Source organism: Notolepis coatsorum (genome assembly GCF_963971535.1).
Source record: "Notolepis coatsorum genome assembly, chromosome: 3".
NCBI classification, from domain to species: Eukaryota; Metazoa; Chordata; class Actinopteri; order Aulopiformes; family Paralepididae; genus Notolepis; species Notolepis coatsorum.
The window spans coordinates 211,344,800-211,371,017 of record NC_140167.1 but is presented as its reverse complement, the minus strand read 5'-3'; positions in this window follow the sequence as shown (position 1 = coordinate 211,371,017).

Here is a 26,218-nt window from a genome sequence, read left to right as displayed (position 1 = left end):
ATCCATGCACATATCTCCTCGTGAAGGAACACTCTCATTTGGATATGAAAGAAGGGGCTTAACACGGGACAGAGAGAATCCACTCGTCCAGAACACACAGGGATCACCAGTGTTAATGGTCGCGGCCCACTAGTTAAAACTACAATGGTCTTCAGACCAAGGCCTTCTGTCGCCTAGGTGGCTGAACAAAGGACCCTAGCCTGGGGCCGGTTTCCATAAACATTGTCAAGTAGCCCCCATAGCACTAACATACAAGTGAAGCCCGCCAGCAACAGTACTCACCCAACCTGAAACCCACCGCTTCTCACAACAGCGGCGTGTCCGACAGTTCAGCTGTGGCCTGACAGGTTTCACCCCAACAAACACAGCAAGGAACTGCAGTTGAGAAGCATGCAGCGGCGTGCTCCCAATACGAAAACCGGTGGAGGGTTTTTAGAATGATCATCATCTTCCAGACACTCCAGTACGAAGACAATATCGCCGTATTTTCTCGAAAATAGTGAGAGAGAAAATAAAGATATGATGTCAACGTATCTCCTTCCTTGTAAACAATATTTTTCTCCACGTCAACTAACAACACGTCAAGTGGGGTACTACCGAGGCACTTCCTTGTGGTGAAAGCGAGAAGGAGGAGAGCAGGTGACCACACACCTGCTTATGAAGGTAAGCTGATGAGGGGTGTGGTCAGACTAATACTGGTACTAAAGGTACATTTTTGTGGAATTTATTCAGTGCGCGTGCACGTACGCGAGGGAGTGCAGTGTGATGCCAAGCAGAGCCCCTAACGGAACAGAACTCTTGGTTTCTTCCCAGGCCTGACAGGACAGCTATCTGGAGGGAGATAGTGATGGAGAAGAGTGTCAGAGGAAGGAAAGAAAGAATAGGTGATTTAGTTTTTATGTAAGAGGGTTACAGATTTAACTATGGTATTATAATAGAGGAGATTCTGGTCTTTCAAATGATTCCTCACATGACCCTATTAAGCCATTTATAGGCCTGGCATTTTATATTCTACATTCATATTGCATGTGTCCGGATGGCAAAATCCAGTACTGCATCTACAAAAGCCCCTGTAAATGATCTGTCCATTGTTAATTTGTTTAGATATTGACTATACTTGATCTTAAGAAGTAGCTGAATGAGCTCAGTTGCATCTTTTAGCCATTGTCAGCATGGTTATTCACCGTCAAAGATGAAACAAAATTATAATAATTTATATTCTTCTTTGGTTCATTACAATTTACTAGGGCTGTCACGATTCGTCGACCATGTCGACTATGAAGTTTCATCGATTTGCATTCATGATCAGACCATCATATTGTGGGGCGGCTAGGTGGTGTAGTGGACAAGGCGCTCGCCATCAACGCTGGAGACGCTGAGTTCGTCTCCAGCGTTGCTATCAGCTTGGCTGGTCGTTCACACTAACACAATTGGCAGTGTTAGGGGTGGGAAAGCTGATGGGTGGGTCCTGGGCATTGTGGACAGCGACCCCTACAGTTCGGTCGGGGCGCCTGCACAGCGAGGGTAGGATCTGGAGGGAGGTAGTGTGACCTTCCACACGTTACACTCTCCCGGTGAGAATCTACGCTGCCAGGCTGGCTGCCGGCTGGCTGCACATGCGTCGGAGGAAAGCATGTGACAGTCTCCGGCCTCCCGGACCAACAGTAGGGAGGAGTGCACAACAACCAGGAAGGGGGTTGGGAATTGGCATAACGACTAAACAGTGGGATGGGAGAAAAATCGGAAAAAGGAGGAGGGAAAAGATAATAATAAAAATAAAAAAAGCATCATATTGTTGTTACTTGTATGCCTTTTGTGGTGGAAATGGCAGACTTTCAAAGTCATAACATTCACAACGTGTAATCTAACTAGTGCGCAATGAATCACGTTCGAAATATATATAGCTTCTCTTAATCGACTATTCGTGATTCTGCCTAGAGCCAGGACTCGACAGTGCACATTCACTCGCATTTGATGTTTCACGTCAACTCCAGCTGGAAGGGAGGGGCTGAGCCCAATACCCGCCACCTTCAATTTTAAAAGCTATGACAGCCTGTGCCAACTCCTCGTGCTGTCGTGCTGTTTCTATGTAAACTCCGCAAGCAACGGGTCTAATAAATAAATAAACGTTGCGCTAAAAACCATAAAGGTCCCATGCATTATAAATGGCCTTTTCCAGTGTTTAGCATTGTATCCTAGCAATTGGGGATTATATCAATGTGGTCTGTGTCGTTAATTATCATATTGACTCATCAGTCTAGTCTCGCGTTCACGAGATCTTCCCTCACTCAACTAAGCTGTTCTGATTTGATGGTATTGCTGGCGTGAATACGGTACTGATTTGCAGTAACGCCCCCTCTATGGTTGTAGCGCATAGTGTAACCCGACACTTCCTCAAACGGGTTTTGACAGAGGCAGAGAACGAGCGAGCGAGAGAGAGGGAGAGAGAGAGAGAGAGAGGGACCGGCGGGACCGTGCAGAAGTGTGTGTAAATGTGTGTGCGCCATCTCTCTCCCTCGTCGGAGCATTTACACACAAACTTGACTGCGTGTGTGTCGGGACGCATCTATCCTCTCTCTCTCTCTCGCTTGCTTGTTCTCTCTCTCGCTCTCTCTCTCATATGTATCACGCTCAGGGTTGGGCATTGTTTGGATTGGAACAATTCCGGTTCCGATTCTCCATTTCGATTCCTGTACTAAACGATTCTCAATTCCGATTCTTTGAGGTGCAGGTCAAAACAGGTCACAGCTTATTTCGCAGGAGATTCTTTCTTTTTTTCATACTATTCCAGAACCGGAAGTTAGGAACCGGTTCCTATTAGAACCGGTTCTCGGTGCCCAACCCTATGTGTGGGTGACTGTCACTGAAAGCACTTATGGGCGGAGCCCATCCAATAACAGCCTGCAATCCTGAGGCTGAAAAATGATGCTTTTGAGTACTTCATTAGAAATATAAAACAATGCTTTTTTTTGAAAAAAAAACCTTACAGATGTCTTCCACAGGAATTGTGTAAAGTTGCCCAAATAGTGCAAGGAATAGCAATGCATGTCCCCTTTAACTAACGTTAGCTGCTAACTAAGCTAAGCTAAATAGCTCACAGTGAACAGTGAACAGTGACAAGACTGAACTTCTCATCATTGGCACCAAAACCACCCTCACCAGATCCGGACCCATCACACTCACCATCAATGACTCCACCATCACCCCCTCCCCCCTAGTCCGAAACCTTGGTGTCCTCCTTGACCCCACCCTCTCATTTGACCCCCACGTCCGCTCCATCGTAAAAATATCCTACTTTCACCTCCACAACATCGCAAAAATCCGTCACTGCCTCTCCCCCCCGCTGCTGAATCCCTCATTCACGCCTTCATCTCCTCCCGCCTACTGGCAACTCCCTCCTCACTGGTATCACCTCCCGCTCCCTCCATGAACTGCAAATGGTCCAAAATTCAGCCGCCCGCCTCCTCACTAACACCCGGTCTCGCGAACACATCACTCCTGTCCTCCACTCCCTCCACTGGCTCCCGATCAAACACAGCATAAACTTTAAAACACTACTCCTCACCTTCAAAGCCCTCCACAGCCTGGCCCCCCCCTACCTGACTGATCTCCTTCTTCCCTACCGCCCCACCCGTTCCCTCCGGTCCTCCTCCACTGCCTCCCTCACTGTCCCGACATCCAAGCTTAAAAACTTCGGAGATCGGGCCTTCTCTCGCACTGCACCCCGACTCTGGAACTCCCTCCCCCAGTCCATCAGAGACTCCCCTACACTCTCCACCTTCAAAGCTCGCCTCAAAACCCACCTGTTCTCCCTTGCCTTCAACCCCCCCCCACCCTTAAACTCCCCCCTCCCCTCCAACCTGATTGATGTCTGTCTCCAGTCTTTTTTGTGCTATCATGCTGTCTCCCCTGTTCCCCCCATGGTCTCATGTTCCTTTTGTTTTTGTTTCTTTGTTGTTTCTTTGTTTTTGTTTCTTTGCTTTCGTTTCTTTGTTTGTACTCTTGCTCCCGACTACTGTCAGCAACTTCGGGTTATTGAGAAGCGCTATATAAATTAAATTAATTATTATTATTATTAGATACAGGAGAAATTAGTTTCGTGGAGTTCCATAGTGTGGAAAGGGGGGGGGGGCCTGTCTCTCTCTCTCTCCCTCTTTCTCACTCTACGTTCAATGAAGTAGCCAAACGTTACACTATAAAAACGAAATGGAGTTAAATTATAAAATAATTAATAAATATTGTAAAATCATTAAGTCTGCTATAAGCTATTCTCCCTCTCTCCCTTGTGTGTGTGTGTGTATACATTTACTATAGGCTACACTTTTTGACATGGATTAGGCCAATTAACTTTAACAAGCCTGATTCCTGAGCCTATTTTATTCAAAAGGAAGATATTGATTTAAATATGTATATAAAAAATAAATTGTAATCGTATCTCCTGTGCTGGCACAAGCACTACCATAGCATGGAATGGAGAGATAACACACAATACATATAATATCCCTGTTTTTCAGCATCTAGCTACAGGCATGGACACATTGTATGTACTGATAAATAATGTCATAGTAACGGACGGGTGTTATAAGATAAGAATAAATGTTATTGTCCCAGAGGGGAAAATGTACTTGAAACATCAGTGCTGCATCATTCTGCGATAACAGTATAAACAAAGAAGAAAAAATATATACAATCATTCATTCGTTCAGTTAGTAAAAAGGACTTCAGACAAATATGACAATACATAGACGTACAACCATAATACATAAGTAGGTAAACTCATTTCAAAAAGCTTCATATTGCACCCTGCCCTAATTAAATTACAACAGATTAAGACTTGGACAAGAAGAAAGAGGGCTGACACAGCCAGTGGCGGACTGGGACACAAATTCAGCCCGGGACATTCAGACGCACCAGCCCACGCACCGGCCCACGCAACGGCCGTTGTGTGGGCCGGTTTCGGGGCCCACGCACCGGCCCCGAAACCGGCCCACACAACGGCCGTTATGAAACACTTGTCCAGTATTAAACAACCCAAGGCTGTGGCTAAGGAGTCAACATCAGGGAGACCAAATCTACACACCGCCCCTAGATGTGCACTCATGCACAGTGCACACACACACACACACACACAGAGACACACACATACATATACCGTTACTTCCTGTCATTGGCATATATTTTTTTTTACTACCATCTTAGTGCCTCATTAGCCTAGGGATTAAGGATACATGAAGTATTAACTACACCATAATAATATTGAGGTTTTGGATCCATAGAAAAGGTCTGTGCTACACAATTTCAGTTAGATTGGATTTATTGTCCTTTAATTTGGCACTCATGACATTAGTTGCTTGCGTTTAATCAACATCGAAAGACCCCCCACTTCCTCCCAGACACCCTTTCCAAGAGCTTGTTTTCTCTCTCTCTCTCTCTCTCTCTCTCTCTCTCTCTCTCTCTCTCTCTCTCTCTCTCTCTCTCTCTCTCTCTCTCTCTCTCTCTCTCTCTCTCTCTCTCTCTCTCTCTCCTCTCTCTCTATCTCTCTCTCTCTCTCTGTGTATGTGTCTCTGTGTGTGTGTGTGTGTGTGTGTGTGTGTGTGTCTCTCTCTCTCTGTGTCTCTCCCTCTCTCTGTGTGTCTCTCTCTGTGTCTCTCTCTCTGTCTCTCTCTGTGTGTCTGTCTGTCTGTCTGGACTGGGCTCTCTCTCTCCCCTCAGGGTCAGCTGTGCTGGACTGGGCACTCTCTCTCCCCTCAGGGTCAGCTGTGCTGGACTGGGCGCTCTCTCTCCCCTCAGGGTCAGCTGTGCTGGACTGGGCGCTCTCTCTTTCCTCAGAGTCAACTGCATAAGAAGAACATCAGCAATCAATAATAATGACTTGAATTCATACAGCGTTTTTCAGCCTTTTGAAAACACCCAAAGTAGTAGTAGTAGTAGTAGTAGTAGTAGTAGTAGTAGTAGTAGTAGTAGTAGTAGTAGTAGTAGTAGTAGTAGTAGTAGTAGTAGTAGTAGTAGTAGTAGTAGTTTATTCAGTCATCATCTCACACAATACAATATACACCATCATTTAACAATATTTGATTTTACAGTGACTGAGAAGGTACAGACTGAAGCAATGCTTATATAGCCTATGCCTGTCCTATATTCTTAACAAAAATTTTTAAAAATTAAGACTCCAAAACAGTATTCTAAAAGAAAATAGCAAAAAAAAACAGTATTATTCACCCTTGTAGTTTTCAAAAATAGCTTTACAAACCATTAAAAACCAAAAGCGAATTACTCATTCTTAACTGTATATCAGCATTGTTCCACAAAGCGCTTCACAGAAACCATCAAGCATTCACACTCACACATACAGTACACATACATACACAGTCATACGCTACTGGTGGTCGTGAGCAGCATCAGCAAACACAGCTTCCCTGTGGCAGACTGACGGAATCATGTCTGCTATTCAGCGCCAACCACCATCAACAACCTTCATAAATACATTCAACATTAATGGAATAGGCTAACTACCAACTTAGCTGTAGCAGTTAGCTGTTATATGCAATCACATTTGTTTAACTACGGGGTAGTAGTTGACCTAGTTGTTAGCTTAAGCTAGTTAGCTGTGGTTATCTACAAACATGTAGATGAGACTAATCGAGAACATGGCTAACTGTTGGGAATTCTAAGGTACATCTTATTTAAGCATGTAAAATGGCAACTAATCAATTCAATCAATTAGATTACCAATATTATATCAACATGAAAATTTTAAAGGGAACATAATAGTATTTTATTTGAGTATTTACTATTATAATATTAGTAGCCAATTAATTTGCAGCCCGTCCTAGGTTCTGATTGGCTCTCTAGGTTAGCACTTTAGCTTCTGATGCTGTGGTGGGCACTAGTCCTAACATTGCTAACTAAACTTTTAGTCAGAGAAAAAACGTCACGAGTCACGACTATTTACGTCCACGTGCTGTAAGGAATCAGGAATACGGAAAGCACATTGTCTTGTAATAGAATGACTGAAATCACTGCAAGAACTAGTATAGGCTAGCTAGCCCTCATGAACCGGCACACACCAACAGTAGAATATGCACTAGGCTACTGCACGCACCTGTCATGTTACTGTTGGTTCCTTCCACTTGAACTTCATCATCATTAGCAGCAGCAGCTACTCTAACGCCAGCCCTTCCTCTACTAAACATGTCTGTAATTTTAGAACATTGTTGTGCATCTTTTACTAGCAATTCTAGCTTTTTCAGCTCCACCCTTTCTTTTTTTGCATTCTCCATTTCTGCGCTTCTAGGCCTACTCGCGGTTGGGAGGAAATGTGAATCTCATTCACTGATGTCTCATGTCTCATTCAAGACTGGCTAACAAAAGCATGTCTTTCACTTAACACCAAGAAAACAGTGTGTATGATGTTCACAAAGTCACCAGTAGAGGTCACTCACTCTAATGTGTTTCTGGGAGAGGCGGAGCTGGACATTGTACATTAATTCAAGTATCTTGGGGTCACATTGGACTCTACATTGACCTTCAAAAAGTCATGTGAAGAAAGTGACAAACACAGTCAAGTTTAACATCGAAAACTTCAGGCAGATCAGGCCCTGCCTGCCAGTTAATGCTGCAAGGATGTTTCTGCATTCAATGATTTTATCACACATCGAGTACTGTTTTATCAACTGGTCTCTTTCATATGTCACTACTCTTACACCAATAGAATTACTCTACAAAAAAGCCATAAAAGTATTTGATAGGAAACCAATTTCATTTCATCACTGTAATGTTTTAGAAAAACATAACATGCTAAGTTTCGAGAATTTCCAAGTTTTCAAATATACTTGCTTCATGTACAAGGTTCTGCCAAGGTTCTGCATGGACTTGCCCGTCCCCCATTGAATGAGTTCATCCAACAGAAAGCAGACACTGGCATTACCACCAGGGCCATCAGTAGAGGGGACTGTAAGGTGCCTTTTCGGTATACTACCATTGCAAAAACTGTGTTCTCTGTTAAAAGTGGTAACTACTGGAATAGCCTACCAGTTGTGATTAGAGAGTGCCCTACATACTCCATGTTCAAGACCCATCTTAAACTGCATCTTAAGGCAAACCAGAACTGTGATCATTTTTAATCTGATTTAGTTTATGCAACTTGTTTATTGTTATATTGCCGGCCCACAAACTGGCCCACACACCGGCCCACATAATGGCCCACACACCGGCCCACATACGGCCCACACACTGGCCCACACACTACACCTGCCCACACACTACACCGGCCCACACACTACACCGGCCCACACACTGGCCCACACACTGGCCCACACACTGGCCCACACACCGGCCCACACACTGGCCCACACACCGGCCCACACACCGGCCCACATACTGGCCCACACACTGGCCCACACACCGGCACACACACTGGCCCACATTAGTGGCCCACACACCGATTCACACACCGGCCCACACACCGGCCCACAGACTGGCCCACATACTGGCCCACACACCGGCCCACACACCGGCCCACATACTGGCCCACACACCGGCCCACACACTGGCCCACATTAGTGGCCCACACACCGATTCACACACCGGCCCACACACCGGCCCACAGACTGGCCCACATACTGGCCCACACACCGGCCCACACACCGGCCCACATACTGGCCCACACACCGGCCCACACACTGGCCCACATTAGTGGCCCGCCGCCCACACACCGACTCACACACTGGCCCACACACCGGCCCACATACTGGCCCACACACCGGCCCACAGACTGGCCCACATACTGGCCCACACACCGGCCCACACACCGGCCCACATACTGGCCCACACACCGGCCCACACACTGGCCCACATTAGTGGCCCACACACCGACTCACACACTGGCCCACACACCGGCCCACATACTGGCCCACACACCGGCCCACACACTGGCCCACATTAGTGGCCCACAGACTGGCCCACACACTGGCCCACACACTGGCCCACAGACTGGCCCACATACTGGCCCACACACCGGCCCACAGACTGGCCCACATACTGGCCCACACACCGGCCCACACACCGGCCCACACACCGGCCCACACACCGTCCCACATACTGGCCCACACACCGGCCCACACACTGGCCCACATTAGTGGCCCACACACCGACTCACACACTGGCCCACACACCGGCCCACAGACTGGCCCACATACTGGCCCACACACCGGCCCACACACTGGCCCACATTAGTGGCCCACACACCGACTCACACACTGGCCCACACACCGGCCCACACACTGGCCCACACACCGGCCCACACACTGGCCCACATTAGTGGCCCACACACTGGCCCAAAAAGAAAAGTAAAAAAAAAAAAAAAAAAGGTATAAAAAAAAAGGATTTTTTTTTTTATTTTTTTTTTTTTTGGACCAGCCCACTTTGGTTCCGGCCCATCGGGACGTTCGGGACGAATCCCGATGGGCCGGAACCAAAGTGGGCTGGTCCAAAAAAAAAAAAAATAAAAAAAAAAATCCTTTTTTTTTATACTTTTTTTTTTTTTTTTTACTTTTTACCTAACAGTGGACACAGCCCACTGTTAGGTGGCGCCCCAAAGTAATTGACCTTTAGTATTCAGTGTTTCCCCTGAAAAAAGATTCAACAGCGGTGCTGTGCTGCGTGCACTCTGCCGGAATCCATATTTGAGCGTGCGCACGTGCCGCCAGTGCACTCTGCCGGAATCCATATTAGCGCACGCTGCCGGAGAAATAACTTATAACTTAAAACTATACTTTAGAATTGTTCGAGATAGGTTATTCATGTTCATGGAGTCATGTGCGTGTGAATTTGCTAGTATGTTTTTGGTGTGTCCGCTGACCAGTGTTAATTTTGTCAACGAAAATTAGGACGAAAGATCTTCGTCAACGAAGGTTTTTTTCATGACGACAACGAGACGTGACGTCACGTTATTGAAGACCATGTCACGCTAACGTGACTAAATAGTTAATTAAATATCGTTGACCACAACTGACGACACAAACATTTTATTTACAAAAACCAGGACGAAATTTCTCTTCATGTATGTTGATATTGTTGACTAAAACAAGACGAGACAAAATAATTATAACTTTTCGAATAATTCACATTATTATTTCAGTATTTCCGTTTCCGGCTGTGACTGCAGCCAAAGCAGCGCGTGGGCTTTGGCTCATTCTTTCCCTCACACAGCACAAGCACGGAGGACGAAAGCCCAGTAGGTGGCATACCTACTGGCATTATCAAATAGCTCAGCTGAGTGAGCTGAGCCGCCCCCCTCAGTCAGACAATGGCGGCCGCGGGCCAACAGCAACAGGGTTGTCTCAACAATGACCCATTATCCCGTGGGCTTGGAAGTAAACGAAGACCAGACCTCTGGGCATACTTTAGATATATAGAGCTCGAAGGAGCTACAGAATGTATAGTTGAAAAAAGTGAAACACGAGGAGAGCCCGCTCAGCCCGGGGAGAAATGTGGTCATCGAATTAAGGGAAAAAACACCACTAATCTCAAACGACATCTGAAGACATTCCACAAGGAAATCCAGGTAAATGTAAAAATGTATTAGCACCATATGACTGAGTTAATTTGTATGGACGAGTATATCATGGAGCCATTTGTGGTGGATTAGCCCGTCTGTTGCTAGCTACTAGCTAGCTATCCCCCTGATGCTTGCTAACGCTAACCACGTGACACCTAGCTAACGTACTGTGACTGTGTGAGCCAGACGGACACAATTAATGACCAACAGATTGATTAACAGTAACCTAAGGTGACAATTCAACTGCATCGATTTGAAAATGTTAGAATCGCAATTTCAATGTGTGCAGTAGTGCTGCTGTTATTCTCAATGTCCGTTACAGCCAACACTATGCCATACGCTACTGCATCAACGTTACGATTAACAAAGGCATACGTAACGTTGTGTGGCATTAAGTATTAACACATATATTACACTTTAAGTTATTACTATTAGTTACTTTATTCATTCGTATCGTGAGGTTACTGTTATAATTTACATTACATTGAATAGATACAAAGCTATATTTTTTAAAGGTGCATTTTTTTATACAGAAAGAGGTATTCAGTGTAACTGGTTACCTCTCAAATGGCCGCCGCAACAGAGCAAGAGACATATTGGAAAAAAGTGCTTTTCTCAAGATGAACAAGAACAAGTCTAAATAGTCAATTGTGAATGCGGTAATGGTTACCACTTTCCAGTTACTGGTAATGCTGACATTTTCTTTTCCAGATATCAAAGACGGTGTTTCGTGTTTGAGACATTTGGGAGGAGGAGGACAGGACGCGTGTACCTGTTCCGCAACAGTAAGTGACTTCCGGGGTAGGCCTGATTGGCCCCGACAGGCACGTGACGCGGCAAACTCAGGACGCGCAACGAGGCTGTTGAGAGCTGTCGCGCGGAAATAGGCTGTCTATTGCCATTCTCTAACACAAACTCTAACCTTAACCAGCTCCTTAACAGCGCCTAAACTTAACCGTTCTAACCTTAACCAACTCCGAAACAATGCCTAACCTTAACCTTAACCTTAACCATGCCTAACCTTAACCATAGAAAGAATATTGCCATTCTCTAAGACAAACTCTAACCTTAACCAGCTCCTTAACAGCGCCTAAACTTAACCGTTCTAACCTTAACCAACTCCGAAACAATGCCTAACCTTAACCTTAACCTTAACCATGCCTAACCTTAACCGGCGAAAGAATACACGTTAAAAAAAAAATCACGTAAAAAAAAAAGATTTGATGGGATTCGAACTCACCAACAACAAACCGCAGGATCGCAGGACCGCTGCTCTGCCAGGTGAGCTATAGCGCCGAATGAGAGTCATGGCGTATTTGGACGGTTACGTAATTCCGTAAGCTCTGCCGCTCGGCTCCGCGGAGCGTGCCGCGCGGCAGAGAAAGTTGCGCGTCACGTGCCTGTCGGGGCCAATCAGGCCTACCCCGGAAGTCACTTACTGTTGCGGAACAGTTACACGCGGACAGGACAGTAAGGTTCAGATTGCTTTCATCCATTGACTGGTCAAAATATGTTCATTATATTTGGGAGGAGTAAGGTGCAGATTGCTTTTATCCATTGACTGGTCAAAATATGTTCATTACGTTTTCAGTTCAGTTTCACAGACAGACTGACACAAACTTAACATTTAAATTTAGGTTGTTATTGTAGCATTCCTTATAATTTATTATTATTTAGATAGATGGATGTAAAGGGATAGACCAACTCTTAACCCCTATCTGGACCTAGACCACCTCTAAGTCACAATCCTAACTTAGGGGTTAGAGTCAGAGGTGGTCTAGGTCTGGTTAGGGGTTAGAGTCAGAGGTGGTCTAGGTCTGGTTAATAGGGGCCATAACCAGACCTAGACCACCTCTAATTCTAACCCCTAACCAGACCTAGACCACCTCTAAAGGTTCAGCACTCCCTGCACGTACAGTGGAAGATGAGGATTTCATAATGATGTTGCGAACATTTGATAAAAGGTTCAGAGTGCCAAAAAGGTCTAAAGTATCCAACCTGGTGGACAAAGTGTATGTGGATTGTGGAACAACAAGAGAAATGCAGGCACAGCTTGTCCATGGCACGCAAAGTAACCTTAGGTTTAGACTAGGGATGCTCGATATTGGCTTTTTTACCGATACCGATATTCCGATATTGTCCAACTCTTAATTTCGATACCGATACCGATACCGATATCAACCGTTACCGATATATGCAGGGTTTCCCCCCAAAAAAACTGAATAATTTCAGGTAATTAATAATTTCACTGGATGCATTCAAAAGGCTTTCTAAATGTAAGCATTATCTGTGCAAAATATGATAATTAAAAAAGTAAAAATTAACATTACATATCTCTTGTTGTTGAATTAAACCAACATGCATACTTTTGACAATAAATAAAATAAGAATTGGTTCTTACTTGCTTGCCTGGGTAAATAAAGGTTAAATAAATGTAAAAAAAAAAAAAAAAAAAAAAAATCCGATACCGATATTTTCCGATATCACATTTTACTGCCGATATCGGCCGATAATATCGGACATCCCTAGTTTAGACATATGGTCCAAAAAGGGTCTCACTGCATCCTTCATTGCAATCAGTGCTTGTTATTTCCAGAAGATAATAAGGCTGAACATATACTCCTGGGGTCTGGTTAGGGGTTAGAGTTAGAGAGGTGAACGGTCTAGGTCTGGTTAGGGGTTAGAGTCAGAGAGGTGGTCTAGGTCTGGTTAGAGTCAGAGGTGGTCTAGGTCTGGTTAATAGAGGCCATAACCAGACCTCTAGACCATCTCTAACTCTAACCCCTAACCAAACCTAGACCACCTCTAAATCTAACCCCTAATCAGACCTCTTCCATCACCATGTGGCACTTTACACACCAACCTCAAAATGTGATTTATCAATTTGCAATCAGATCGCTACTGTGCACTACTATTATCTACTCAAGTTCAACTACTACTGTACTGTAGGCATGTCCCGGTAACCGGTTTCACGGTTTACCGCGGTTTGAAAATGTTGCGGTGTCAAAACCTTTAAAATTACGTTCAGACAGTAGGCGCCGACGGTATGTTGCGAATCTGCCTGTCTGTTTACAAACTGTCAGTAGCTGGCTAACTAGCTAACTTAACGTTAACTAGCTTCCATCAAAACGAACGGGTTGGTATGGCCATTGCGTTATTTATATTCGACATTAGCTATTGATGGGTGGAATATTCTGATTCTAGCTCACTAGATCAGTCACATAACTACGTTACATTACAGCTACGTTTGTACTGCTTTTAAAATGTTCATGTCTATGTAGTTTGTCAAATTGTTATTTATGGTCCTGTTTTGTATTGCTTGTCTGTCTGAGACCAAGGAACACAATGGAAATAAGTCTTGACTTTTTTGTGTAGCATCCTTGACGTTTTTCTGGAATCGTGTATCTTTAAAAATGTCTAATAAAATAAAATAAAATCATTAAACGTTCTTTGTCTATAGCTTAGAATAGAATCTTTCTAGAATAGAATAGAATCTTTATTGTCATTGTTGGTACAACGAAATTTAGTTTGGAACATCACCACTGGCATACAAACATAAAATATAGCATGTGCAAAATAATAATGTCAATAATAATAATATATAATAATAAAGTATCAATGTCCCAATGTCCTCAATAATAATAATAATAATATACCATCAATGTCCCAAGTGCATTTAGTGCTAGTGCAAATAAATAAATATTTCAGTGAAAGTCCAGTGAGTTAATGGAAGGAGGGGGGGGGGGGGCGTTGACTTGCAATGGATGAAATAGTGTATAGTGCAGCAATGCAAGTCCGGTTCACAGTTATTGTTGTAATGGAGAAGTGGGAGTTATGTCACCGGGGTTTGGCGGACGGGGGTGCGAGGGGGGGGGGGGGGGGGGGGGTTGCGGGGGGGGGCAAGTTGATGTTGATCGTTGAGCAGCCTGACAGCCCGTGGATAGAGGCTGTTGGTCAGTCTGCTAGTTCCGGACTGGATCTATACCTTCGACCAGAGGACAGCAGTTGAGAAAGATGGTGTGCTGGGTGGTACTGGTCCTGTAAGATGTTATTTACACAACGTAGGCAGCGGGAGGTGAAGACTGTGGAGATATCTGGGAGGCTAGCTCCAGTGATCCTCCTTGCAGCCTTGACCACTCTGTGGAGGGCCTCCTTCTCTGCCCTGGTGCAGCTGGAAAACCACACCAGTAGTCCGTACGTGAGTACACTCTCTACTGCGCAGTGGTAGAAGTTGGCCATCAGTCCCTGTGGGAGTTTAGCCCATTTAAGCTTCCTCAGATAGAATAGGCGCTGCTGTGCTTTCCCCACAGCAGAGGTAATGTTGATCCCCCAGGACAGGTCATCAGACATCGTCACGCCCAGAAACTTACATTTTGAAACCCTCTCCACCTCCTCATTTCCAATGAGGAGTGGAGAGTGGCTGAGGTCACCAGTCCTGCGGAAATCGATGATCATCTCCTTGGTCTTCGTGGGGTTGAGAGCAAGGTTATGACCATCGCACCACTCCACTAGTCACTCAACCTCCCTCCTGTATGAGGTCTCATCATTCCCTCTGATGAGGCCAAGCACTGTTATGTCGTTTGCAAATTTGACTATGAGATTAGATGGAGAGGAGGAACAACAGTCGTGGGTGAAAAGTGTATAGAGAAGTGGGCTGAGAACACACCCCTGAGGGGCCCCGGTGCTAATGGGCAGGGTGGGGGATGTGTGCTTGCCAATCCTGACATGTTGTGTGCGATTTGTAAGAAAGTCCAAGATCCAATTGCATAGTGTGGTGTTCAGTCCGATTTTGTGTAGTATACTGTGAAGCTTGTTGGGTAGAATAGTGTTGAAGGCTGAACTAAAGTCAACAAAAAGGAGTTTACCATATGTGTGCCTGTGCTCTAGATGTTCCAGCAAAGTGTGCAACACAATGGCAATAGCATCCTCTGTTGACCTATTCTTCCGGTAGGCAAACTGGTTGTGGTCTAATGATGGCGGTATGGAGGCTTTTATGTGTTTCATGACCAGTCTCTCAAAGCATTTTGCGACGATGGGGGTGAGTGCCACAGGTCTGTAGTCGTTCAGGCCTGTGACTTTAGGTTTCTTTGGAACCGGGACTATTGTTGCTGCCTTAAGACATGCGGGAACCCAGGATGAGCCCAGAGACAGGTTGAAGATGGTGGTGAGAACTGGGGCTAGTTCAGCCGCACAGTCCTTGAGCACCCGTCCCAGGACTTCATCAGGCCCCGCCGCCTTCCTTGTGTTGATGTTTTGTAGACTGAGTCTGACCTCATGAGTGCTCAGGACTATGGTGGAGCCGTCAGAGGGGAGAGGGGGCAACACCGGGTCCTTGTTGTCCCTGTCAAAGCGTGCATAAAATGTGTTTAACTCCTCCGCTAGGGGGCTGCTGCCGTTGACAGGGGGGGATGTTCTTCCCTTGTAGTCCGATATAGCCCTGACACCCTCCCATACCTGCCGGGGGTTTTTGAGGCACTGTTGAAGTGGGCTTCAATGCGGTTCTTGTATGACAGCTTGGCAGATCTGACTCCATTTTTCAGGTCTGATCTCGCTGCACTGTATGCGTTGGTGTCACCTGATCTATGCGCTGCATTCCTGGCTCGTAATAGTGATTTTATATTCTGTGTCATCCAGGGTTTGACATTTGGAAAGACACGGATCTGCTTCCAAGATGTAAATATGTCTACACAGAAAGTGATATAGTCGAGCACTGAGAGAGAGAAAATATCCAGAGACCTACGTGTCAACACTCCCAGGCCACCGAAAATGTCCCAGTCTGTGGTGCTGAAGCAGTCCTGGAGCTTAGGGATGGCGTCCTCAGGCCAAATCCTGACAGACCTGGCTTCGGGTCTGCTGGATCTGATTTTTGGTGTGTACCAAGGGTGCAGGAGGAGCGACACATGATCTGAGAGAACTAGGTGGGGGTACACCGTGGTTCTATAAGCATGGGCTATGTTGGTATAAACCTGATCAAGTGTGTTTCTCCCTCTGGTGGCACATTTCACATTTCGGTGGAAAGAGTGAAGTACAGTCTTTAGGTCGCTTGCTAGATATGTAGCTAACGTTAGCTAGGCTAACGTCGGAAGCTGTAGCTAACGTTACTGTCCAGTGGCCATGCAAACCACTCGTTGAAGGGCTAACGTTAGCTCACGTTAATTACCCCCTGTGTATAGAGCATTATTTTCAGATAACTAACAGCACACCACATCATGTATGATCCATTACAGCTAACATTTGACGGGAGATAGTTAACGTTAGCTAGTTAGCCAGCTAGCTAGTAGTACCAGTGAATCATGTTGCTAATTGATTTCGGTCGAGTAACGTTAGCGAGATTGGCCTACGCTCCGTTACATATTCATTATCATGAGAAGGATAGGAGTCTGAGGGGGGATGTCGAAAGACGACGATAGACATTTATTTAATGTTAAACTCTGTTGACGTTAAGCTAACAGTTAGTGTGCTGACAGGAAAGTAACCAACAATATGGTCCGTGCGGAACCCTTATCGCCAACACATAGTTCCGTGGGTGGTTGTTGATCTTCCACAAAAGATTAATTGTTTAAATGCACGTTTAATCCAGTAAGAATAGTACTAGGCTATATAACATACCTATGTGCAAGAAGATTACATTACATTAACAAAAACCTCCATCATACTGCTGAACACCTATAGGTCTGGTGGAAGCCGGACTCTCCCCCCAAGGACTTTGGACTACTTAAAATAGACTCCCCCTTCCACCTGATGGACATATATCACATGTACTACTATTATTTATTATTTATATACATATAGAACTACTCCACATGGATTTTAATATATCATGCTTTAAGTACTGTAGTTTTAATGTAGTTGGTGTTTTTTTATATAGTGGTGAATATCTATGTATTGTGAATGTATGTTTGTCTTTTAACCACTGCACAAATGAAGTTCCGAAAGGAAAATAAAGTAATTTGAAGTTTGAAGTTGAAGTTTGAAGTACATAGGCCTATTCATAAATGAAAGTTTATTTGGAAGTATTTTTTATTCTGTACGTAGTTTGAAAGTGGTCAGACAGTTCCCTCTGTGTGTAATACAGACAGTCTTCACACATTCATAAATAACACTTACAGAAAAGCTGATTTGTGCACTGTAATAAAAGAAGTTTTGTTCAATGGGATTTTTTTATAAAAAGATTTTACCGAATATACCGTGAACCGGGGTATTTTTGCCCAAGGTTATCATACCTTCAAAATGTCCTACCGGCACATGCCTACTGTACTGTGTGTTTGTTTACAACACAGACAGTATCCTGTTAGTTAGTGTCGTTGACACTGTTACTGGCTGCCACTGGCGGTCTCAGGGGGGGGACGCAGGGGGGGGGGGCGATCGCCCCCCCCCCCCTGGTGCCCCCACGGTTGAAAAACGTGCGCTAAAGTGCCCTTTTGAGTGGCGAAAAATTAGAGGGTGTGCCCTATTGGTGCTCTTCCAATGGTCTAAACTTGACCATGTGCCCCCACAGTTGAAAAACATCACGCAAAAGTGCCCTTTTGAGTGCTTTTGTGCCCCACGGTTAAATAATGTCATGCAAAAGTGCCTTTTTGAGTGGAAATAATTAGAGGATGTGCCCTATTGGTGCCCCTCTAATGGTTAAACATGACCATGTGCCCCCACCCACAGTTGAAAACATTGTGCTAAAGTGCCCTTTTGAGTGGCGAAAACTAGAGGACGTGCCCATTGGTGCCCTTCCAATGGTCTAAACTTGACCATGTGCCCCCACAGTTGAAAACATCACGCTAAAGTGCCCTTTTGAGTGGCAAAAGCGAGAGGACGTGCCCTATTGGTGACCCTTCACTGGTTAAACTTGACCATGTGCTCCCACAGTTGAAAATATTGGGTTAAAATGTTCTTTTGAGTGTCGAAAATTTTAGGACATACCCATTGGTGCCCTTCCAATGGTCTAAACTTGACCATGTGCCCCCACAGTTGAAAAACACCACATAAAAGTGCCCTTTTGAGTGAAAACACTAGAGGATGTGCCCTTCCAATGGTCTAAACTTGACCATGTGCCCCCACAGTTGAAAAACACCACATAAAAGTGCCCTTTTGAGTGAAAACACTAGAGGATGTGCCCTTCCAATGGTCTAAACTTGACCATGTGCCCCCACAGTTGAAAACATTGCGCTAAACCTAAAATGCCCTTTTGAGTAGCAAAAGCGAGAGGACATGCCCATTGGTGCCCTTCCAATGGTTACACTTGACTATGTGCCCCCACAACTGAAAACATCACACTAAAATGGCATTTTGAGTGGCGAAAATTAGAGGACGTGCCCATTGGTGCCCTTCCAATGGTCTAAACTTGACCCAGACGGTTAAATAATGTCACACAAAAGTGTTAGCTACAACTCTGAGCAGCCCCGTCACTACAATATTCCATCCATTTAAATGTTCAGTTTTAGACACATCCTCTCTTGAATGTTCAGATGCCAGAGGGCTTAATGCAGTCTGAGCTGTAACCCTGCATCCTACTGCTGTGTGTGAGGTAGGTAATACAGCAAGCTTTCTTTGAAGTTGCAAAGATTGAGTTTGTTTTACCAATTATGCATTACTAAATACTAATGTATGTACACTGCAAGTGCTTTTATTGATGGCAGTATGTTTTAGCCTAGGCTAGCTGTATTACTACTGTAGCTAGCTAACTAAACAGGTACCTTGCTTAGCTGATTCTATGCTAACCTGTGTTCTCAATTTAGAAATAAAGTGTACAAATTATTTTACGATTATTTGCACAAAATATACCCATAGCACTTTAAAGTTCAGTGTGAATTGCTTTTTAAAGCTAATTTAAGAGTGGTAGTAAACCCCAACATTTGCAAACCAAAATACTATACTTTATACTTATACCACATGCATGAGCCTGGTCTCTTTTGAAAGATGACATTCTGGAGTTTCTGATAAGGACAACTCACCTTTAGTGCTAATGAAATAGAGTAACATACTGTAGGTCTGAACTTGAGTTGTAGAAAAACGTGTTACTCACGTTTTTCTGTAGTAGTCCAGAAGTAGTTTTCCCCAGAATGGCTGGAGGCTTAAAAAACACCCGAGATCCATAGCCTGAAGTCTTATGTAGATCATAAAGATCCGTTCAGAAATGAGTGATTAGGAGTGATTTTGGTAAACTGTGTACAAAAGAAAAGCTCAGTTTTCTCATAGACTTCAACTAATTCTGCGGTTTTTCTCTTCCTGTTTTCGCTCGTGACTTTTCACCTAGATCCCTGATTCGTACATCCCCAGGTCGGGTATCATTGGAAAGCCACACTCATTGGCTACAACCCTGTCCAATCATTTTCGAGATCGCCAAATGATTGACGGAACTAGAGCCCCAAGAGTCGGGAGTAGTATTTGCGCAATACCGTGTACTTCGTGGAAGCCTCACATATCGGCATGTAACTCGAGAACCGCTGAACGGATTTTGTCACCTGAAAAGGCTATCGACAGGCAACTAATGGGGCTTTAATTCTATATATATATATTGTATATGCACAACCGAGCCACTAGAGGTCGCCGAAGTGCAGGTACGCAAATCGTCCTCAAGAGGGCCCACATGTGGGCCCCCACCTGATAAGAAGTGGGTTTAGCATTGGCCTATATTTTATGATTACAGAATGCCAAGGAGAGAAAGAAATCGAAAAATGCTCTTTAAAAAATTTGGTCTAAAAGCAACAATAGTAATGGAGGAGATAAGGATACAGTTATGTATTTGTAAGTCCTCACTACTAGATACATGTACAAGCCTGTCTCACAGACAGTGGCGGCCCGCACATAGGGGGCGCTGGGGCGCCGCCCCCCTGGTAAAGAGAGCAGGAGAAGAAGAAAATGTTTTATTTTTATTTTTATTTTAGACCCCTAAAAATAAAATAAACATGTTTAAAATGATTCATATTTACTCATTTTAAGTATGTTTGTGTTTCAAATGCACAATAACGTTAATATATCAAATATAAATCATTGTTTTGTGATTCACATGACGTCACTGTCTGATATGATAGAGAGTACCTCTAAAGCTGGGCGAGACGTAGCGTGCACACAGTGGGCGTGGACTGTATCATCGCAGCCAATTAGGTCAAGCAAATACATTTCGCCTATCAGTGCGTTCAAATATGATGTAATATGATGTAATCGGAGCGCGTTTTTCTAGCGCTCCAATGCATTACCGTAAACCTGGAACTAATCGTGCACTCGAAAAACAGGAGCGGCTGGTTTGACACGCAAAAGTGAAAGACGGCTCACTTGACCGCAGTGGATCACTGAGCTCAGGCAGAACATTATTTCCAACCTCGAATGCAGGTAAATCCCTCAAAACAATACCTTTTGAGAGATGAACACTGGAGTGAAAGAGTTTCGACCTCATCAGCCTGATATCTCCTCAATTCAGAAACAATCAACAGACAGAGGAAGACAATACTCTGTAGTTTTCTAGCTGGTGGTAAGTGTTGGCTACTTTGGCTAACAAGAAGCTATATGGCTAGCTGGATGCAGTCATGAATGCCGTTGCTTTCAATTCCTGCTTTTTAAAACGGGGGACAGATGCAACATGCCCATGGTATGGACTGTTACTGGAGTTTCTTTTTGAGTGGATGAAAAAAAAGTGGATTATGGCTCGCCCCCTTCAACTATTGTGATGGTAAATCTATGTTTAATAGCTAGCCTTGGCTCGTTTAACAATATGCTAAATATGCTGTACAGCCCTGTACTCATACTGAGGTTATTCTTGGTATATACTACATACTACTAGGTCTGATATTTTGCAGTTCCTTGTGTAACGATAGATTCCACGTCGCGCTGTGTGTGAGAGAGAGAGAAAGAGAGAGATAGAGAGATAGAGGGGGATACTCGGGCGGTCAGGTGGCATAGCGGAGATTGTGCTCGTCACCAATGCAAGAGGCTGCGGTCTCGACTCCCGGAGAGTCAGCATTGCCTTGGCTCGGGCTGATCGCTATACTAACTTGTTTGGCTGAGTTAGGGGGAGGGGAGCCGTGGGTGGGTCCTGGGCGTTGTGGACAGCGACCCCTACAGTTCGGTCGGGGCGCCTGCTCAGCAAGGGTAGGATCTGGAGAGAGGTAGTGCGACCTTCCATGCGTTACACTCTCCCGGTGAGAATCTGCGCAGCCAGGCTGGCTGCCGGCTGGCTGCACATGCGTCGGAGGAAAGCATGTGACAGTCTCCGGCCTCTCGGACCAACAGTAGGGGAAAGTGCGCAACAACCAGGACGGGGATTGGGAATTGGCATAACGACTAACAGTGGGATGGGAGAAAAATCGGAACAAATAAGGAGGGGGAAAAGATAATAAAAAAAATTAAAAAATTAAATAGGAAGATACTAATTAATTTCGCCGCGGGGGGGCATAATCACCCGGGACAATATAATGGTAACTTGTTTCAAATGACAAGATATACCTCTGTGATTATTATTGTACAGATCTGAATACGGGCGTGGGAGCATGCACAAATATAGTACAGTGATAATATGCTGCCTGCGAGAGAGAGAGAGAGAGAGAGAGAGAGAGAGAGAGAGAGAGAGAGAGAGAGAGAGAGAGAGAGAGAGAGAGAGAGAGAGAGAGAGAGAGAGAGAGAGAGAGAGAGAGAGAGAGAGAGAGAGAGAGAGAGAGAGAGAGAGAGAGAGAGAGAGAGAGATTTGGGCTTGCATGTTTGTGTAGGCGCTATTGGAAACGTGGCTGCATTGCTGTGATCATATATTGATTGATGGCAATGGTGATAGTTGTACTGTACCTACTTAAATATTCGTACCTTGTGGTTTCGCTGTTTGCAAAATGTTTGGTATAGCGCCCCCCCTGGAGAATAATTCACCAGCCACCACTGCTGTGGGCTCGCTGTATGTATTTTATTATGTCAAATAATAAACAAACTTGAAACTTTATGTTAAGGTAGGTGGGGGAGAGGAAGGAATTGATTTTTGACAAGATGCGCAGTTGTTCACTGCTCCAAAAATTGTTTAATTGGAATAATCTTTTTGCTGAAAATGTTTAAGTAATCGCGGGCGATCAGATCAAACAGCTCTCAGGCTGAGTGACGTCATTTCCAGACAACTCACTCTCGGTAGTGGGTTTATGCAGAGATGATGCATAATAATATCTCTTATCGTGTAAGATAAATACTCTCAGGCAACATGCGTGTAGCGTCCGATATAATATGAATATGTCTACATTTTTACAAATGTAACCGTAGAGGAATTATTTAAGAACAATGTAACGCTATTCAAGTATACTTCCAAACACAACCGCGTCACGTGGCAGCCACTCTCCAATAGGATACGAGCTAAATATCAAAACTCAAAAACACCTAAAATAGGAAGAGTTGCATATCTTTTCTACGAATCTGAATCATATAGACAAAGGACACAATAACCTTAACCGAACGACAGCGGGTGACATCAAATTGACTTTACGATCCAATCTCTCCCTGTTTTTCTATTCTGTTCTCTCACGTTGCAGATACACAAGGAGCTCTGGCTCCACCAGCTGGACAGTCAAGCTAACTGCACTTAGGTAACCTCACGACCAATGTCCTCAAACTGAAAACATGTCATTTCATTACAGCCCCCTCCAATGTACAGCCCCCACCCACCCAACCCCACCCCACCCACCCAACCTCCTCCAATGTACAGTTTCTACGTCAAATGTATACACTCTTTTTCTGGACACTTTTTGTATCACAAACAGTACTGTATTTGCCAATCTGATATGTCATAAAAGTATAGATGTAGCAGTACTGTCTATCTGTATCTCATGTATGTCATATATGTTATGATGAATTGAAAATGGGGGACCCTGATGTAAACAAGACGAAAGTCTTTCTCTGGTCTGCATCCCCTTAACAATTGTATGTATTGAGCTGTGTACTGTACCCATTCTGCAATCTGTTAATAAACTTTTCAATCAATCAATCAATCAATCAATCAATCAATCAATCAATCAATCAATCCACAACAGCTGATAGAGATAGGATAGAGGTGATGCAGAGTGGACGTATACAGGTCTGGCTGTTTCAATTCACATGGTGGCTCAGGTTGAGATTCCTTTCCACCTGGTGATGTAGTGGTTAAAACACTGTCGCCTCACGACAAGAAGGTCCTGGGTTCCATTACGGCTTGGGGACCAGGTTGCCAGGTTGCCAGGTAGCCTTTCTGTGTGGAGTTTGCATGTTCTCCCGGTGCTCGCAAGGGTTTCCCACGCCGCAGCCCATGTCTGCTCCCGGCTGCCCTTGGGCGGAAGGATGGGCACAGAGAGGCATTTAATTGGCAACCCAATGCATGTGTGTGTTCCTGTGTGTCGCCAATCTTACATGTGTGTGTTGCTGCATGACAAATAAACACTTCTTCTCCTTCTTGTTCCCAACCTGAGCATGACTTAAGAGCAAAATGACCACTGTGTGAATAATTATGGTCAATGGGTCCGTGCATAAAATTGTTGTTTTGTAAAATTAAGTTTCTCTCTGGCTGATCATCTGACTTATTATACCAATGAGTAGATATTCACTGGAGTCAATAAGTAGTGCATAACATGAGAGAAGATTCAACTTTAATTTCTCTGTATCTCTTGCACATTACGAGAAGTGACAATAAAGCTGACTGACTTTGACTTGTTTTGTTCTCAATGGGAGGATTGTGTCGTTGGCGACAACGCCACACAGCAACCAATAGGGTAAGATAATGAAAAGGGTCAATAGAATAACTATACACAGAAAGAACAATGAAATGCAATATATTAAATACAAAGAAACCAAAGGAATCCATTTATGTACAGAAATGTATGTTGATGTTGATGTTTATTTAGGATCCTCATTAGTCGCTGCCTTAGAAACAACACATTTTCATGCGGTCCACACAAAAGACACAATAAAATATAACCATCACATGATGTACATTCACACAGTTACAATTATCAATAAAAACTATTGAAATTAAAAGTATAATATATAAGAATATAGTAGAGAATTTAAATTCTCTCACCACAATAACATATAGTTAAGCACCACAATTATAGTCAGCCATCACCTTATTTAAAGAAAGTGACATGTTGTCCAAACTCATTTCTTTCTGAATAATTGCTGTTCTTAATTTATTTTTAAAACTGATTTTGCTTGTAATCTGGGTTAAATACAGTGTCAGGCTGTTCCAGTTTGACATTGCTCTCTATACATTACAGTTGAAAGCATTAACGACCTGTGTCGTTCGGCGTGGCATGTAAACAGCCTGAGTCTTAGGGAACATGCTCCCTCTATCGGCCAAACGCTATTTTTATTTTTCACAATATATCAGGGGAGAGCGCGAACGCAGTCCCCCACTACCAGAAATTATGCAATCGAGATTTCTACATTTGAGAAATTCGCATAGGTCAGCACAGCCGGAGTGCAATGGCTGAGCCTCGCCATGGGTGAACCACCTTCATGATCATGGTATCTCCCTTGCCAGGTAAGTATGAGTTGTACACGTCGTTTAGAGGATAGTCCTTCTGGCACATATGAGTTTGGCTGATAGTGAAAACAAACTAGGCTATTGTTTTATTAACCCAGTCCTATAATAACCACCCTTCCCCCCCCCTAACCAACAATAGGTCCAATTATTTTCGTATCTTCTTAAGACATAACATTACCAAACATTACTAGTTGCTTTAACATGACATTTACCCATCATGCATTGCGGCATTAGAATAGACCCATGTGACTCTATCATTTTTGTAAATCGCTAGTGCATTTTTAGGATAGCACTTGTCACAATGCAGAAAGTCAATGCGGTCCGATCCTTTTATTCATTCTGAAGTCCGTGATTTGTAAACTCACGATTCACATCCGCTCCATTGATTCATTAATCATTTCCAATAGTATTTCATTCCTTCTGGTGGCAACCATTTAATTCCACACGGATTTGTCCGTCTCGAGAGTTTTTAACAATGTCGTGGCTTCCTTCCATTGTCAATCAATCAATCAATCAATCAATCAGTCTTTCCATCAAGCCACAGAGCCATAGTTTGGATTATAACTGAGAATCTGGTGCTAACATGGTCAATAATGCTTAAACATTAAACATTTTAATTGACCAACCATAGACCCTTTTTATTCCAATCAAGGCAAGAGGGCTAGTGGTGGTAGTGCTAGTACGAATATTATATACAGTACAATTATATTACTATTATAAAACAAATATAATTTGCTCCACCTTAGATAAAGACAGTACAGACAATGAAGATGGAGATAGTCAAGAGGGAAATAATGATATCAGGAAGAGAGATGGTGAAGAAGTGGAGGAAACAGAAAATGCAGATGATTCTATGGAGAGAAATTATGAAGAAGTGGAGGAAAAAGAAATGCAGATGATTCTATGGAGAGAAATGATGAAGAAGTTGAGGAAAGAGAATGCAGATGATGCTATGGAGAGAAATGATGAAGATGGTGATGGAGATGCTAAAGCGAGGATGAAAATGATGATAGGGAGAGAAATGATTAAAACAACACAACAACAAATAACTTGAATGCTCTCCTGTTGCCATTAAAATATCCCACTGATCCAGCCAGTATTCAGGTACAATATATTAACTTTAATGGAGAGAATGGGGAAGATAGAGAGGGGGAGGGAGAGATACAGTAGAAGTGAGAATGAGAGGACAG